The sequence below is a fragment of the Lepidochelys kempii genome, chromosome 24, assembly GCF_965140265.1.
Source record: "Lepidochelys kempii isolate rLepKem1 chromosome 24, rLepKem1.hap2, whole genome shotgun sequence".
NCBI classification, from domain to species: Eukaryota; Metazoa; Chordata; order Testudines; family Cheloniidae; genus Lepidochelys; species Lepidochelys kempii.
The window spans coordinates 4296889-4314235 of record NC_133279.1 but is presented as its reverse complement, the minus strand read 5'-3'; the positions used below and the strand labels follow the sequence as shown (position 1 = coordinate 4314235).

Below are 17347 nucleotides of genomic sequence, written 5' to 3'. Positions count from 1 at the left end.
AAAATGAAAGTACAGTAATGACAAATAATAAAGTCAACCTGATAAATAACAATCCGACTAGCCATTGGTTCCCTGGGTCAGGTGGGTATCAGAGACCCTTGAAAAAGCACCTTGGGAAGCAGATTGCTTTGTTAAATTGCAAGGTAGAAGGGTTGGAATAATAGACTTCTCTGCTTTCCCTTGACGAGTTACAGTTCTAATCTTTGTCCTTGGATGCTGTAAAGAGTTGGTTTGATCAAGCCATGCTCAGAAGAAGGTAAAACCAGATTTTTTTTTAAAAAAAATCCCATTCTGATGTTAAACCAGATGAATTCCCACCCAAGTCTCCATAAACAATTCTAGGGCAAACCGATTTCTTTTAATTGTATTTTATTTCAAGTTTTAGGGTAAAGGAAAACGCCACTTTACTAACCCTGTTGTTATATATACGTATTTCAAAACAGCAAATAAAAGGATAACTAGTTAGCAGCCCTTCCGGTCACAACTAAATAACGATTCAAATCTGATTTTATCTAAAGTCCCAGTAAAATCATCAACCCCCGTCACGTAATTAAAGACTCACAGGAGACCACTGAAAATGCACACAAGAAAACAAAAGGTGGCTTTGGCTCAAAGGAGCTACATGCATTGGGGAGAAATGTCATGTCGTTGCTTTACAAAATTATTTCGGTTGTGAAAGGAGGGATCTGCAAATCAAGAGATAGATATGACTGGGTATGCAAACATATCTGTACGCTAGATGTAAATAAATGGGTCTATAGGTGTGTGCATACTCATCTAGATGTATATACAATGACACAATCAGTGTTTGACGCCTTCCATACTAACCTGATCGACTACGGTTAGTGAGCAGTACAAATTATAATTCGGTCAATGAAAAGGGTTTGATGTACAAAAAACCAAAAGGGCATTCGGGTTTATTGTTTTAAAAGTGAATTCAGATATCTGACTGACTCCTGGCTTCTGTTTTCATGTGCACCTGGAACTAGGTGTCTGGCAAATTATTATCCACTGTTAAGGGGAAAGCAACCTGCTCCAGCCAGTGTGTGTCTGTCTAGGAGGGTTCCTACTTCCACTTGCCAGCTCGGCTCTGCTCATTGAATGAACTGGTGGGAGTCGCAAAGCGGTTGGAGGCAGGGCGGGTGACGTCAGGCCGGCCCGAGCCAATCAGGGGCAGCGGAGGGGGAAGGCCGCGTGAAAAAATGAATGAAAAGTGCAGCTCGCATCCCTTCCCCCCCCCCTCCCCCTCCAGGCGCAGAGGCTGCGGGCAGAGCTGGCGAGCGAGCAGGGGCGGTGGGAGAAGCGGAGGGGCTGGAGGGGGAGGGATGGAAAAGGAGCAAAAACCAGCCGGTGAGCTCAGAGTTGCTCAGACCATGTGCAGGGCTCCCCTTGCTCGCACCGGGATCCGCCCGGGGGGGAGGGGGGGGAATTTTTGCCCTTCTTTGGCATTGAGTCCATGCTGGAGGGGGGTCTTTCTGGGGCAGCCCGGCTCTGCTGCCTGCTGCAAGGACGCCCCAATTGCAGAGAAGGCAAAGCAGCAGACCGATCGGGGGGGGGGGGGAGCACAGGAGGCGAGCCCGCGGCTTTCTCAAGGAAATCGGCTCTGTCCCACCCCCAAGCATGTAAGTGCCTTTAGCCTAGAAGGGAGTAGCTGCTTTTAAGAGAGGGGCTGAATGGGGTTGAGGTGGGTGTTTGCACAGGGTCACCCGTGGTCTGATAGAGATTCTTTGAGCTTGTCTGAGCCTATATGTTTCTCTTTCTCGGTCCTCGCTCCCGTTCCTTCTGTATTTTCAATCCTCCCTTCTCCTATTCTACAAGGCATTGGTTTTAGAAAATCTATATCCCTGATGCTTTACAATTTAGCGTTTTTTTTCCCTCCCCTCTGCATTCTTGAAATGCTAATGGAATCAGGAAATATTTTTGTGTGGTCACTTAGTGGTATAGGCATCTATAAAGTTGCATGCTTATCTATGGATAAATTATGTTCACCTATGTCAGACCCTTGGTGGGTTTTTTTTAGGTTTGCAAATTTGTTAAAGCTCTGTACATTAAACATTATATATATATATAAAAGATTTTAATTCTCTACATTAAAAACCTTTGTTGATATCAGTGGAAGTGAGTCAAAACAGATTTGCACCCAGTTAAGAGTTGAATCTTTTGTGTTGCTCTCCTGAACACTGCACTTTTGCTTAAAAATGAATTTCAAAGGGCTGAATCCTGTCCCATTGAAATCAGTGGGAGTTTTGCCATTGACTTCAATGAGTTGAAGGATCAGGGTCCCCAATGAATGTATGTTCTCATGCTTTGGTTCCTATTTTTAATATTTGCATCTTTTTATTTATTTCCCCTTCCTCCTAAAAAGACGTGCGCCGCTGAAACCCACTGGAGAAGAAGAAGATGTTTTGTTTTTGTTGTTTGCTGCTGATGCTGTAGACTTCAGGGGTTGGTTGTTATCTTTGGTTATCTAGCTGTATGAGTGGTGTCAATTCTTCATAAAGCTAGATAACCGAAAGTAAAAATAACCCCATTACACGCCTGAGGAGGATGTGGAGAAGAAAGAAAGCCATTGAAAGAAAGAGGGAGGGGGGGAAAGAAAGAAGAGAGAGGAAAAGAGGAGAAAAAAGAAGAAGGAAAAAAGGCACCTTTTGGAAACTGGATTTAAAACCTGAGGTAGGATTTTTTTTGCACCTATTTGCATCGTATCATTTAAAGAAGGGGTTATCAGTTCAGTGCATGTCAAGAAAATACCAGTCTTAAGCGAAACTAGCTTCCTATAATTGAATTGTAGTAAGTAAAACTTCTAATAAATGGTGAATTAGTCAAATAGCAGGACACTGACTAAAGAGAAGATATGCACTATAGTTGCATAACCAATCAGACCATAGGGAGGAATGTTGGATTGTCTTCTAAAAATACTCTTACTTATGTAAATGTTACCTTCCCTATCCAGGGGGCTGGGTATTGCATTATACATAAAAAAGCGGTAATAGCATAGCATTTATCAATGGTTGCTTTGAAAATAGGGGCTCTTGCTTTTTTTCCACTCTCTCCCCACCCCCCATCTGTTATGTACATATATTTAAAACATTTTGTTCCCTAACAGAGGTCATTTATCAGGGCGAGGAGGGGAAAAAAGTGATATGATGGTTTGGAAAATGGTTTCTTGACATTTTCTATATCATTTTCCTCCCATTATATCTACCTGAATATTTAAAATATATATATTTTGTTGCACATTCCTTTTCATGGATTCAAGATTCCAAAATTGGGAATTTACAAAGAATCTGTTCTGTGTGAATCTGTGTGAGGATAATGGGATTTTACTGAATTGTGTATAATTCTTCCCTTCTGATTTCAAATTCACTTTGGTTTTTACCCCTGTCATTGGATTTCCTGCCAACTTGCTCCAGATGCAATTTGCGAAATGTACCTACTTTACCTTGAAAGGGAACTTTGGGTCAAAGATTTGTACTAACTGTGCGTTACTGACCATTAATGATCAGATTGGTTGACTTAGACTTCACCTGCAAAATATACCAACTTGTTTGGAAAGGTATCTTGATTGCTCTTCGAGGAACTCAAAGGTCCTGTAATGGAGTTAAAAAAACAACTCATGACTATATTCCAAGAAACAGATTTCATAATCAATGAATAAATATTAAATTTCAGTGACATCACCTGAGATAATTTTGAAAAAACGTTTTGTAGCATTGCAACTTCATGTGAATCCTCTCCTGCGATGTATACAATAGGATTTCACTCTTGAATTTTGTTGGACCTGTTAATTTCCATCCTGTGTTGACTGAGTTCATCAGAAACTTTTTAAAAAGAGCAGGAGAAACCAACACTGATGTACCTAATCCTTGCTGTTGATGTAGTTCTTAGTGCAATATGAAATATTTGTCCTATTTTTATATGATGATTCCAAATTAATAAACAAGATTTTTTTCCCCCCTCAGACATGGCCCTGTAATTCAAAAGAATTCAATACATGCATACTATCTATTTGCGAGCTACTCAGTGAAAATCTAAGAGGAATCTCCCTTAGCTATTTTGTCATCGATCTATTTAGGTATTTATATCATCACAAGCACTTTAGTATCTGAGCACTTCCCATATATTTATGGATCTATTTTCCCAGTGCTCCTGTGAGGCAGGGAAGTTATTAAAGCTCCAATTTATCAGTAGCCTGATTCTCTTTTGTACATCTCCTTGCGTCATTGCTTACACCAGTGCAAAGTGCTGTTATTCTGGCCTGGTAGCCTTTTCACATTCACTGGGCACTAGCATAAGCGACAATGCAAGGTGCAGGGTGATGGAGAATCAGATTGGGTAAGGTTAAGGGACCACGGAAGTCAGTGGAAAGATTCTCATTGATTTCAGATCAGACCCAAAGTGACTTAAGCTAAGTCATGCAGAGAGTCTGTGGCAAGGCCACAGTTTCCACAGTATGCATCCGATGAAGTGAGCTGTAGCTCACGAAAGCTTTTGCTCAAATAAATTGGTTAGTCTCTAAGGTGCCACAAGTCCTCCTTTTCTTTTTGCGAATACAGACTAACACGGCTGTTACTCTGAAACCTGTGGCAAAGCCAGAAACTCAGAGAAAATCCTGGCCTCTCTGAGGTCAGTTGGAGTTTTACCACTGACTTCAACAGAGCCAGTTATTTTGCCCACAATCTTGTGAGTCCCAGTCCTGTGCTTTATCATAGCAGCATTCTTCTTCCCCAAAAAGCAGACTCATAAAATGGGTGACATTGAGGAGATGGGCTGACATTAGAGATGTCTGAATACTGCGGGGGTAGAGTGGGGAGCGTTTGCAATTCAGCATGGCTGTTCATTTCATACACACATTTGCTATGCACAAGCACTCGTGTGAATGCATTTGTTCACCTGAACATTTGGGGCATGGCTGCTGGTAGGGTGAACACATAGGAGTCCCATGGAAGCGAGGGTGCTTGTTATGCATGAACAAAAGCATTGGCTGTCGGCCCCTTGCGACCTGCCACTGGGTATACTCCATTTAAAAAAAAAAAAAATCTGTCATCCAATCAGAGACAATACTCGGTGTTTTTTTTTTTTTTTTTTAAGGTGAGCAGTCACATGCTCTCAGTAGTGTAGGGGGACCCCAGAGGCTGTAATTTGTTGGCATAAACTGCCTGGGAATAGCAAAGACGTTATCAGAAATGGGGATCTGTGGAGAAGAAAATTTAATTCACAACAAATAATTCCGTCAGATGTCGCTGACCTCTGGGATAAAATTCCTCCCATGGAAGTCAGTGGAGTTACACCAAGGATGAATTTGATTCGTGCGGTGCAGGTTGCAGTGGGGGAGTAGGCTGCAACGTTCATTGCTCATAGTAAGCAATCAGGAGCAAGGGCTGTGGGGCCGAAGTGCCGCTGTCTGACTCGCATGAATGGATCCCTTTGGGCCTAATTTTCCCTTTATACCACTCTAGCACTGTAAAGGGGCCTTAAAGTGGGCACAGATGTATATCCTCCTTATATCCCCTTTATACTAGGGAGCCAGCCCAGTGTGCAGGTCAGTGATGAACTGGAGCCTGTATAGACAATGGGCCTGGTTCTCATGGTTGCTCAGGCCCCTGTATCAACCTGGTAAGGTAAAGGAGCCTTAAAGTAGCAGTAAATATTCACCCCGGAAAGGGCCCTTTACACTTGCAGAGTGGTATAAAGGGATCTTCGTGTAAATGAGAATCAGCCCTATTAGTGCCTCACAAGCAGGATTTCAGGTTGTGAATTCTGTGCAGTGCTGGTTCCTGTCCTCCAAGCCTTTGCTATCGAGACAGGGACAGAGTTTTCTTCCTGCTGGTTGATTTTGTCTCCCTGATTTTGACGGGTCGATTTGTCCCTAGGGGCTCGGCAATATTCCGTAGCTATGGCATCATCCCAAGAGACTCGTGTAGTTCGGGGGCGGTCTAGGTGCCTAGTGTAGAATGTTGAAGGGGAAATGATCAGAGAAGGAAGGATGGGTGGGTTTTTTCCATTCTTGTCTGCAATGTCTGGCCATTGCTAAGTATTGAATTAGCTACCCAAGCTAAAGGCTTGGCCATTTCAATACCGATCTGGCAAACCCATCTCCCTCCCTCCTTCAGCGCAAGCCAGTTGCAATCAGAAATCCCAATGTGTTGGCGTGACATTGATCCAAATTGGCTGTATGTAAGCTGCATTTAAGCTTGCCTGGACATTCTGATTTGACTGGTAAATACTCAGCAGTGTCCGTTCTGTTCTCCTTATGGAGGCATAACTCCCATTGACATTCATAGGAGTTATGCTTACATTTCTTGTAGAGAGAGATTAGCGCCCTACGTTCTGTTACGTGCTTAAGAGTGGCACGATATTTATTTATTTAAAAAGAAACTGCAGTCCTATTTTCCTCTTCAGTCTTTAAGTGAAGCACTGTGGGAGGAGATGTCCTATATCATAATAGTAAATAATAATAATCTCTACTCTTACAGAGAGACATTCATCTGGAAGGCTCCTAAAGAGGTTTATAGACTGTGGGCTTAATTTCACTATTGCCCTGCACCTTTTATACTTATGTAAAGTGGGCACAAAATGCTCCAGACCAATTTCTTATTTACATTAAGGCTCCTTAGCATCACTTTGCCCATGTAATGGGGTCTTAAGGTAATTGACACTTGCTTTAAGGCCACTTTACATTGCCAGAGTGGTGTAAAGGGGCCTCAGAATACATGCAAATTAGGCCCAGAATATATGAAAATTGGGCCCTACCATTGAAATGCAGCCACTTCTAGGGTGGAATTACTGCAGCCCATGTGCATTAATAAGAACACTGCACAACAATACTGAGGTGGGAGGCAAAGACTAGCAATGGAATTGTGGGTTTGGATTTGAGTGGCATTAGGCAAGGCAAAAGTTGTTGAATAAAATGATCTGCTTTAACTATCAGCTGTAAACTTCCTACATTTCTTGGGTTCATAAATTCAGATCCTCATATTGCTGCCTTCTCCCTCGTAAGTCTCAGTTATGAACCCAGTACTTTGTGGCCTTAAAACCTAATTCTTATCTGGTCTGCATGAATAGTCAAAATCCATAAGAATAGAGCTGGTCAAAAATGTCCCCACTCTGAGAAATTTTGACAAATATGAAAATATTTTCATTTCATCTAAATTTTCAGTGGCAATTTTTAACTTTTAATTGAAAAAGGAGAAGTAGTTTGGTTTCTGGTGACTGAAAATGAGAACATTTTGGACCCCAAACTTCGGGACATTGAATTTTTCTGTTTTCAGGTGGAAAAATTGATTTTTTTTTTATTTTTATCTTTTTGAGGAAAGTAGATCCTTTCTGCCAAAAGGTTTGTTTTGTCACAAACCCAATTTTCCAGAGTAAAGATACTTCAGTGGAAAAATTTTGACCAGCCCTACAATAGATAAATTTCGGTCCTTAGCCGAAAACATCTTCCTTCCACTGTTGTACTGTGGGCCAGTTGGTTGCATTTCATACATGTGCTGTACGTATATAGTTGTACAAAGACTCTAGGATGAAAGGTGTCCTATTAAAGCAAGCCTTTATTATATTCCACATTTGAAATTGGCCAGGATCCCGTTTTTGACACTCTGACTCTTGTGAAAGTGATGAGGTCAGGGCCTGTGTGTGACATTTCTTCCAAGCTGTCAGTCCAACATCCGGTTTATTCCACGCCTAGCTCCTCTGTTGTGGTTGTTCCATGGGGAACTCATGGGCTGTTGTAATGAAAATTTTTACCCTGTGCGACACTACCAATTTCAATGGAGTTGAACAATCAGAGCAGAATTAGAGCCAGTGACCAAGACTTGCAAAAGGGAATAGTGATTTTTTTGGGAGGGGGGATGCCCAATTTGAGGTGCCTTAAAAAGTCTGATTTTCAGAGGGCAGATTGAAATTTGAGGAGTGGGATGGGAGGGAAAAGTCAGGCCTCTTTAAGGCATCTCAAGTTGGGTACCCCAGAATCCATCAATCATCTTTAAAAACCTTGGCCTTTCATGCATACAAAGGGCCTGCTTCTCATTTACACTACAGTCCCTTTATGCTCCTCTGCCAGCTTAAAGTGGCCTTTAAATGGGTGTAAACTCCAGTTATTTACTTTCAGGCTCCTTCATGCAAGGGTGGAAAGGGGCTTTTGTGTAAATTTTGCTTTTGGATAATTACTGCTTTTTAATACATTTAATCAGAGCCCTGATGGTGAAAATTTTGTCAAAAAAAATTCTAAATTTAAACAATGCATTCATTTCATTTCAGTATTAACAGGTCCTGTTACAAAGATGGCTAAGCAATTTTTATTTAATTACAACATAGACATATTATATTGCTCCTTTTGCTTTTTAATTACCCGGTCAATCCACAGAAACCTCATGGTAAGAGCTGTGTTTGTAGTTTCCACAGGAAAGATTGGGTCTCCTAACCACCAGTGATCATTTGTCTTAGGGTAGCACCTCAAGGTCCCTGCTGAAATGGGTCATGGCATTCTGTTAGGCTGTTGAAAATCTAAGCCCCGGGTTCCTCCATGATTTCTGGGGAGCGGGGATGGTGCCTCATAATCCCCAATTCAGCAAAGCACCTAAGCATGGACGGACTTGACTTTAAGCAGGTGCTGAAGTCCCATGGAAGTCCATGGAACATCCGCGTGTGTCTAAATTTAAATCGGTGCTTAGTGCGCTGCTAAAAAGGAGTTGACCGCGGAACCGCGGCCGCAGTGCCTAGAGTTAAGCATGTCTCTGCAGGATCGGGGCCTAAGTAAAGGGTGGGTGAAAAGGATTATTACCCCAGTTTGACAGATGGCAACTGAGGCAGAGAGATTAAGGGTCTGTGCCTCATTTACACTAACGCATCTGCACACCGCTCTGGCAGCGTAATGAGGCCTTAAAGGGTAAGTCTACACTATACCAAAAAAACCCCTAGGAGCAGAAAGTCTAGAGCCCAGGTCAACTGATGTGGGCTCGTGGGGTTGAAAATAGGAGTGTACACCCACCCTCCTCATTGGGTTCCTAGCTCCGGCCTGAGGGGGACTGTACACACTGCTATTTTTAGCCCTGTAGCATGTGAGCCCAAGTCAGCTGACCCGAGCTCTGCGAATCACTGCTGTGGGTTATTTCCGTGCAGTGTAGATGTAGAGAGCAAACTGGTGATTCTCCTTTACATTCACTAGGTGACTTGACCAGGGTCACAAAGTCAGTAGCGGAGCTGGAAATTGAACCCAGATCTTGCAAGTTCAGTCCCATGCTTTAACCAAAAGATTGTCCTCAGTCCCTAGAGGGAAAGGCAGCTCTTGATCTGAGCCCAGGGAATTCCTGTGTTGCTTAAAGGTGGCAGGTCAGATATAATATGGAGCTGTGGAATGATTATTCTCTGTCACACTAGCTTTCTGGGTTAGGAAGGACCCACTGAGCCATGGGAAAGAGAGAGGTTTCCTGACATTTGTGCCTTTGGAGGACAAAATGCTTATTAAAACCCCCAGCTGTTGAAACAGGAGTGTGTGTGTGTGTGGCGAGGGAAAGGCCTTCTTTGTGCAGAGAACACAATCTTCCCTCTTCAAACAATCGGGGCTTCAGAATTGCTGAGCGTTTTCAAGGGAGTGATTTTTATGTCGGGATTATGATAAACCGGCGGAGTGGGAGAGCTAAGCTGCCATACGAATCAGCTCAGGCTCTGCTTTAATTTTCAGCAAGTGGCAGAGTTTGTGGGAAAGGGAGCATGTGCGATGCGATGAATAGCCATGTGAGCTCCTGGGCCTAAGACCCGGAGCAGCTAAGGCCTTTGGATAAATCACGTGACTGGCTCAAGAAGGCCTCGCAGTCCCACTTGCTGCCCGCACGTGACTAGGAATGCCGGAGCTTGGGGTTAGCGGCATCAGCAGGTTATTTAGACGGGCCTGGGCCACGTGTCCGTTGAGGCAATGGTGGCCTGTACCTCGTCTCCCTGACATGGTCCTGGTCCTTTGTCCCCAGGTGGGTGAGATGGCAACCTAGAACCCCCTGTCCCTGAAGTGTCTGAGCTCTGTTCGGTGTAATGAAGCTGCCTTACACTGGCATCTCTGAGGAGAAGGGTGAGTTGTGGGGCCTGCTTCAGACCATTCACCAGGTTTGAGTGAGGCGTTGGGCAGCTTGCAATGGGACCAGCCTGGACTTCAGAGGGGGTAGCCTGATTGAAGTCACGCCGAGCATGGCCTGACGTGGAACTCTCTGCTCTTCGGTTAGTCCGAAGAGACGGCCCTCTGCCAGAAAGGTCGCTCAGATGCAGCAAGAGGTGATTGGATGTGATGGGGGAGCCGCAGAGCTCGCTCCAGGGTATTTGTTACCTGCCAGCAGGCTGGAGAACGTGTCCCCATTCTCCCTGCGCGCACAAGCAAATCAAGGGAAGATTTTGCTGGCCTAGGCTGATATGACAGCATCAGATCTAGCTGGCTGCCTTGAAGAGCACTGTATGGCTGAAATATGCGTCTGCAAGCCCCTAGTAATAGGCAGGACCTGATTCTCATTTACACTAAAATCCTGAAGTGAAAAGGGCCTTAAAGTGAATGAGAATGGAATTTATGGGCTGGAGTAATTCTAATCTCTCTGCTTCATTTCCTCCCACGCAACCTGGAAAATGGGATTTTCACGGCTCTACCTCTTGTGCTGGGAAGGTTGCAAGTGTTAGTTTTGGAAGCAGTTTTGGAAGATGAAATGCACAATTGTACAAATCATTAAGAGTGGCAAATGCAAGCTGCAAATTATGGAGTGTCCCATTCTAACAGGTCAGCTGCCAATTTGGGGTTGGTCCGTGGGCTTGCGGTCCAAACTCCTCCGAAGTTTATGGGGTGTTCGGATCCATGGATTTGGTTCAAGTCCATCTCTGAATATTATAGGGTGGACCAGAAGCTGTTAGCGGTGGACATCCTGAGTGACTCCCGGGGAGTTACCTGCCATTTACAGCCATGTGACTGTGATCAGAAACTGGCCTAGAATCTGTAATGCTAAGAGCATGCTGCTTAATCCTAAATGAACAGTGATACCAGTGGGCCTAAATCTCAGTTATAAAGGTCCTTTGTGCTGCCAGAATGATGTAAACTGGGTGTGCATGCAGTTTATTTCCACTTTCAGGCCTCTTTGCATTGTATAAAGGGGTGTTAGTATAAATGGCAAACAGGCCTTAAGTGCATATGCTGACTAGGAGTAGCTGGATATATGAAAATGGAGCATACATTCTGTTGGAGACCAGTGCTATGTTACAGCTCGGTAACAAGTTTCTAAGATTTAGGAATATTTAAGGGGCTCAGTGAGAGATGCTGTGCTCATGCTGATGGGACTGCAAGCCAGTTCTTGAAAGAAAGTTTGAATAATCCCAAATCCCTGTTTTACAGGAGGAAGAGTGCATTCAATATTTAATCCCTGATGTTGTATGCAGAATTCTACAGGCAGTCCCTGAAACAAAGTGATCTGGTCCTTTAAGGGTATTGGGCTTCGCTCGCACAATCCTAGCCAAAAGACCTAATTAATAAATACTGATCATGCTTTTGTTTTGTCTGCTCTGAATGGTCTGGTTGGCTGAAGCTGAGCTGGGGAGGCTGGATTCCTGGGTTCTATTCTGGACTCTGTGTTCCCTTGTAGTTCATTCTGCCTGGGTCATATGCATTGTGGCGTAATAATTCTACGGGGGTCAATGGAATTACACTAATGATTGACCCAACCCTAAGGGCCAGGTCCTTAGCGGGCATAAATGGACATGGGCCCCCACTGAAGTCGAGATATATCCTCAGAGGATCTAATCTGTGATGCCAATGGGCTGCTACCTGCTTTGCAGGGCTGTGGTTAGGATGCGTTGAAGTTTGTACTGGTGCTTTGAAGACCTAGAGTGTTGTTTGTTCTAGACCCATGCAGGACCCTTCCCAGAATAACAGAGGTAGCCGGATCATCCACTGGTGTGAATGGCAAAGCTCCATTGACGTGAATGAAGCTATTTGAATTGGTGTCAGCTGAAGGTCTGGTTGGTAATATTTTAAAAAGCAGCAAAAAGGGGGCAATTGATGTAACAAATAGTTAAATAGCTGGGGGGAGAAAATTTTCTTCTCTCAAGGCATTAGCAGTAATCAGCCTTGTGGGGCTTTCGCTAAGGATCAGATGCCTTCAGCTGACTTTCTGTTGAGTGGAACAGAGCTGAGCTTTGCAGATCAGGGTTGGCCCTCCATGGAGCAAGTCCCAGCAGGAGTTTATGGGGCAGATCCCAAGCTGGCGTATGTCAGCATAGCCCCGTTGGCTTCAATAAAGCCTCTAAATTGACATAGAGCCTTGGAGCTAGGATCTGCCCCCATGTATCCAGAGTTAGCACAATTCCTCTCAAGGGATCTGACTTTTTTGGGGGGGACAGAAAATGTATCTTCAAGGCACGGACTCCTTCCGGTCACCAATTGTTCTGGATACAGTCTGGAGTCAGAGGAGTTGGGAAAGGTGCCTCTACAATTACATAGGGTTTGTCTACATCGGGGCATCCAGGAAAGTTAATTCAGACTGACTAAAGGTGTGAATTTGAAGGGGATTAGTTAAACCTCATTAAACCCCTGTGTGAACCCCTTATTCAGAATTAAAGTGGCCTTAATTCAGGTTAGCTTGATTCACTTTGGAAGTGAATTGGGCTAAACCAAATTAAGGCCACTTTAATTCTGAATGAGGGCATCTACCCAGGGATTTAATGCAGTTTAATTAATCCACTTCAAATTCACACCTTTAGTTATTTTGGATTAAATTTTCTGGATATCCCTAAGAAGACAAACCCTAGATGGATTTTACTTTTCCCTGTGTCAGGATTTTTTTTTTTTTTTTGGGGAATGAAATTAGGCACATGGGGGCTGATCCACCCATTGAAGTCAGTGGTGTGGTAGTGGGGCACCTAACTCCTGTTGATCTGTGGGAGTTAGGAGCCCATTTGTCTAGGACAGGGGTTCTCAAACTGGGGGTCATGAGGTTATTACATGGGGGATCACAAGCTGTCAGCCTTCACCCCAAACCCTGCTTTGCCTCCAGCATTTATAATGGTATTAAAAATATTAAGTTTTTTTTCATTTATAAGGCGGGGGGTCGCACTCAGAGGCTTGGTATGTGAAAGGGGTCACCAGTACAGAAGTCTGAGAACCACTGGTCTAGGAGCTCTTGTAAATTGCACTAGGCACCTATTTGCATCTGTAGGAACCTAAATACCTTCATAAATCTGGCCCAGGGTGACTATCAGTGCTTGATTTATCATTCATTTCCATATGGATTTTTCTCTTCAAGTCAAAGTCTAGCTGTGAACTTCATCCAGGAGTTGCCAAACCCTCCCCTGCTTTCATTCATCTAGAAGACCCATTGCATGGTCTGAAGAACCTTTATGGAGGTCTGAGATCTGGGGATGGCAGTACAATTATGCCAGGCCTGGATGGGACACAGCCTCTGACTTGCACTAGTAGCCACGGAGAAGAGATCGCTCTGAGGTTAAAGACCAGGACTGGAAGTTGGGGGCCAAGTGATTTGTGATTTTTTTTTTTTTTTAATTTTATACCTCAATTTTGGAGGTCCCAAATTAAGACTCTCTTAAAGGGATCTGATTTTCAGACTGTGCAGAGCATCTGCCCTCTAAAAATGGTCTCTCTCAAATCGGGCACCCAGATACTTAGTCATCCAAAAGCGCCGTGATTTGACCTTCCTCCCTGCCACCCATCAGCCTTGGAGTGGTGTTTGAAACATGGGGCAGAATTCTGCACTTTGATTCCAATCTCTGAAAATCAGGGCCCTTTAATGGACACCCGAAATCACTAGTCACTCTTGACCTAGTCCCAGTATTGCCTTTACAAGCAGTCCAAAATCCTGAGTCTAGCCTCAAAAAATGAGATTTAAAGCAACACTGAGTAGTTCTTTTTATTTATCTTCTAGTTTCTGAGCTTTGAGGTTACACTGAGACCCTATTTTCAAGCTTTTGTCCATGATGACGAGGGCGAGAAACTTAAGCTCAGATTCCCCAAAGGTATTTAGGTACTTGCTTCCCATTGATTTCACTTGACTCCAGGAGCTGAGGCTTGAGGAAAACCACCAAATATTGTGAAACTCATGATCCAATCCTGAGAGCTGGCAACTCCGACTGTTTTCTCTTTCAGACAGGGGCAAGTTAAAGGGAGTGGGATATTTATTGGGCCTGATTCGCCATTGGCTTGAATCCTGTGTGGACTAGTGCAAAGTGGCTGTGAAATGCTTCCATGGTGAAGTGGTAGCATTTTCGTCCACTTTGCGCTAGTGTAAATAATTTCACAGGGGTGCAGGGCAGTGAAGAATCAGTGGGTTTTTTCCTCCTCTTTACCTGATTTTGAATGATGAATAAAAATTGCTAAGAGAGGGAATTATGGTCAGCTTGTTTCTTCCTGAGCTTGGGAATTTCAACTTCCAGTTCCTCTTCCCCCGCCCCCCCCCCCCACAGCTTTTGCCATCCCAGCTTTTGCACCAGCTCCTCCGACGGGGCTCTTATCTCCAATAATCCCCCTATAAGAGGTCTTTCTGCTTGTTATGACACCCAGTGAAAGCGCTGGAGAAAGATCCATTCTTTTCTCTTGTTCCCCACAGCTAGCCACTAGCTTGAATGGAAGGCTTTTTTTGTGTCTCTGTGTGCCTGACTAATTGAGCTGAAGGACTTGCGTCTGGAAGGGTTTGAAAGGGTCTTTTGTTGCCGCTGCAGAGTTTGTAGAAGGCAAACGAGCCCTGCTTTTTTAAGGAACGGGGGTCCTGGGCAAATTTGACTCTCGAACACTTGTGCCTCCGGGTGCTATGGAGAAACCAGAGAAAGGGTTGATCTGTGAAAGGATCACGAGCCTCAAACAGTCAAAAATTGAGTGAGGCCCTGGAAAGATTCATGAGATTGTCTTAAAACTCACGAGATTTTTTTTTTGACAATATAATACATTTAAAAAAATTATTTTTCTTTGTGTGCACCTTCTGGTGTCTGAGCCTTAAGGGTTACACATTTCAAGCATTACTCTGCAACCATGAGAGTTAGGAACTTTTTTCTTTTGGCACAGCTGTGTCTACAATGGGGGTTTTATCGGCATTGCTATATCGGTGTGGGGGTTTTGGTTTTGGATTTTCAAAGTTTTAAGTGTAGACAAGGCCAGAGATTCTCATCTAATCAATTAAGTCCAGGAATTGAGGCTTTAAGAAAAAGTCAGTATTGCGAGACTCGTTAAAATCACGAGAGTTGGCAACGCTGTCTTTCTCCTCTTCCAATGCTGCTGTTCAGGAGGAATGTCCAAAAGTCAGCATTATTTTGGAATATGCTTTCATTATTATTTGGCATACAGTTGCACTTAGAGGTGCTCACCAAAACTGGGGACCTGTGCTTGGCACTGTACGTACAGATAGTCAGAAACAGTTCCTGCCAAGAAAGCTTGCACTCTCAATAGACAAAGGATGGAAGGGGAAGCTGAGGCATAGAGGCAAAGTGACTTGCAAAAGGTCATATAGCCGGTCTGTGGCAGACCTGGGAATAAACCCCCAGGTCTTTTGACTTCCAAGTCAGGACTCTGTCCACTAGACCATGCTACCATTATACTGTTTTCCAAACTTCTGTACAGGAGAGATGCTAATTTAAAAAAAAACAAAAACCTAAAATCTGCTTGGGCACCAAATTTGAGTATTTGTGCCTGCAACCCCTTACTCCGGTGATTTCAAAGGTTCTAATCTCATGTCCTGTATTAGGGACGTAACGTGTGAAGCTGGTGTCATGGGCCACGTTTTGTGCATGTCTGTAGATTATTGCCTATCCTAGTTTGCTATGCATAGATGACGAATTCTTGTCTTGCATACGCAATTGAGGCCGTCAGTTTTGGAAATGGGGTCCAGATTGCGTATAGACTAGAGCAATGAAGAGCAACTAATGGCGTGTGTGTGTGTGAGAGAGAGATTTCTGATGCAAACTCTTACTAATTTCTGATTATTTTACTTTATTTCATTTATTTTGCATTCTTCCAATTTCACATTTCCCTGAAATTTCACTGAGTGGCCTTTTTTTCAAATAGGCAACATATGAAACTTCAACTGCTGAATATTTGCCTTGCAAGCTACATTTTGCTTCTGAGGGGATGGGAGGGGGACAAAGAAATCAAATTTTCAGTTACAAAAATATGGTACATTTTTACAATTTTTGTTTGGTAAAATCCTTCTGTTGACCTACCTGCATCTATAGTGGAGTTAAATTGACCTAACTGCATTGCACAGAGCCTGACATTTTTTCACATCCCTGAGCGATGTAGCCAAGTTTTATGTGTAGACCCAGGCCTAAGATTTTTCTTTTTCTTTTTCCCCTATGGCCTACTTTGCTGTCATCCTCAAGATTATTTATTAATACTCAGGAGGCCTGGTTGAAAGTGATTTGTGGAAAACTGGGGTTTTGGTGACAGACATTTTTTTGGAAAAAATGTCTGCTCGCCTCTCCTTTTCCTATTCATTGAAAAATTTTCTCTCTCCAGTTTTTCAAAGAAAAGTTCCATAGAAAAATAACCCCATTTTCCAATCAGCTCTAATACAATCAATTGCCTAATCCTTCCCAGGTAAGTCAATGCTGTGATTCCCCATTTTACAGATGGGGAAAGCCAAACAAATCAGTGGCAGAGATGGGAATAGACCCCATGAGTCCTGGATTCTAAACTCAAGCTGTTGAAACATGCTGCCTTTCCAGAAGCATGAATCCAGCAGATTGTTGTTTTAACATTCAGTTGTATCCATTTCCCTCTGGACCCCCACCTAACATTGGAAATGGCCAATTTTCCTTGGTTTAGTGATATGCCAAAAATTTTCAATTCTTTCTTTCTACCTCCTCACAAATCCAGGTGTTTGGTTTTGTTTTTCCTTTTTTTCTTTAACCTAATGAGCCAATAATTTAGCGTTCTGTACAAATATTTGTTGTTCAAGCTGTGATTGGTCAGAAACGCTACAAGATCTTGATTCTGCACCCTGTTTGGATGAGTGCACTCAGCGTACCAAACTCACTTGTGGGGTTTTTGAAAGCAGAGCTTGGTTGAAAGTTGAAATTTTGATGGAAAAATGCCCCCCAAAGGCTACTTTTCCCACAATTGTTTTCTCTTTCACTTTTTTAACCTCTTGTAATTGAAAGCCACGTTACAGGAATGTTTATCCCAGCACGACTGGCTTGTGGAAATGCTGGCAGAAAGGCAGTGCAAAAGGGGGCATGAAAGATACTATCTTAAAAAAAAAAATCACAGAACTTCATTTTTTGGCATTAATATATTGGATAATATTTTTGACCGGTTGGATGAAATCTGAGATCTTGAAGTAAATGACGGTCCTTAAATATGATGATGTTTATTTGTATTCCA

General features: G+C 43.3%; 1 long non-coding RNA gene across 1 annotated transcript in view; it reads left to right on the top strand.

Moving 5' to 3' along the window:
- The first annotated feature begins 1577 nt into the window (after positions 1–1577).
- Positions 1578–17347, top strand: part of LOC140902677 (uncharacterized) — a 50534-nt gene continuing 34764 nt past the window's right edge. The window contains exons 1-2 of the long non-coding RNA XR_012156103.1: positions 1578–1622; positions 2366–2673. This is a non-coding gene — a long non-coding RNA (uncharacterized lncRNA). The remainder of the gene's footprint in view (positions 1623–2365; positions 2674–17347) is intronic.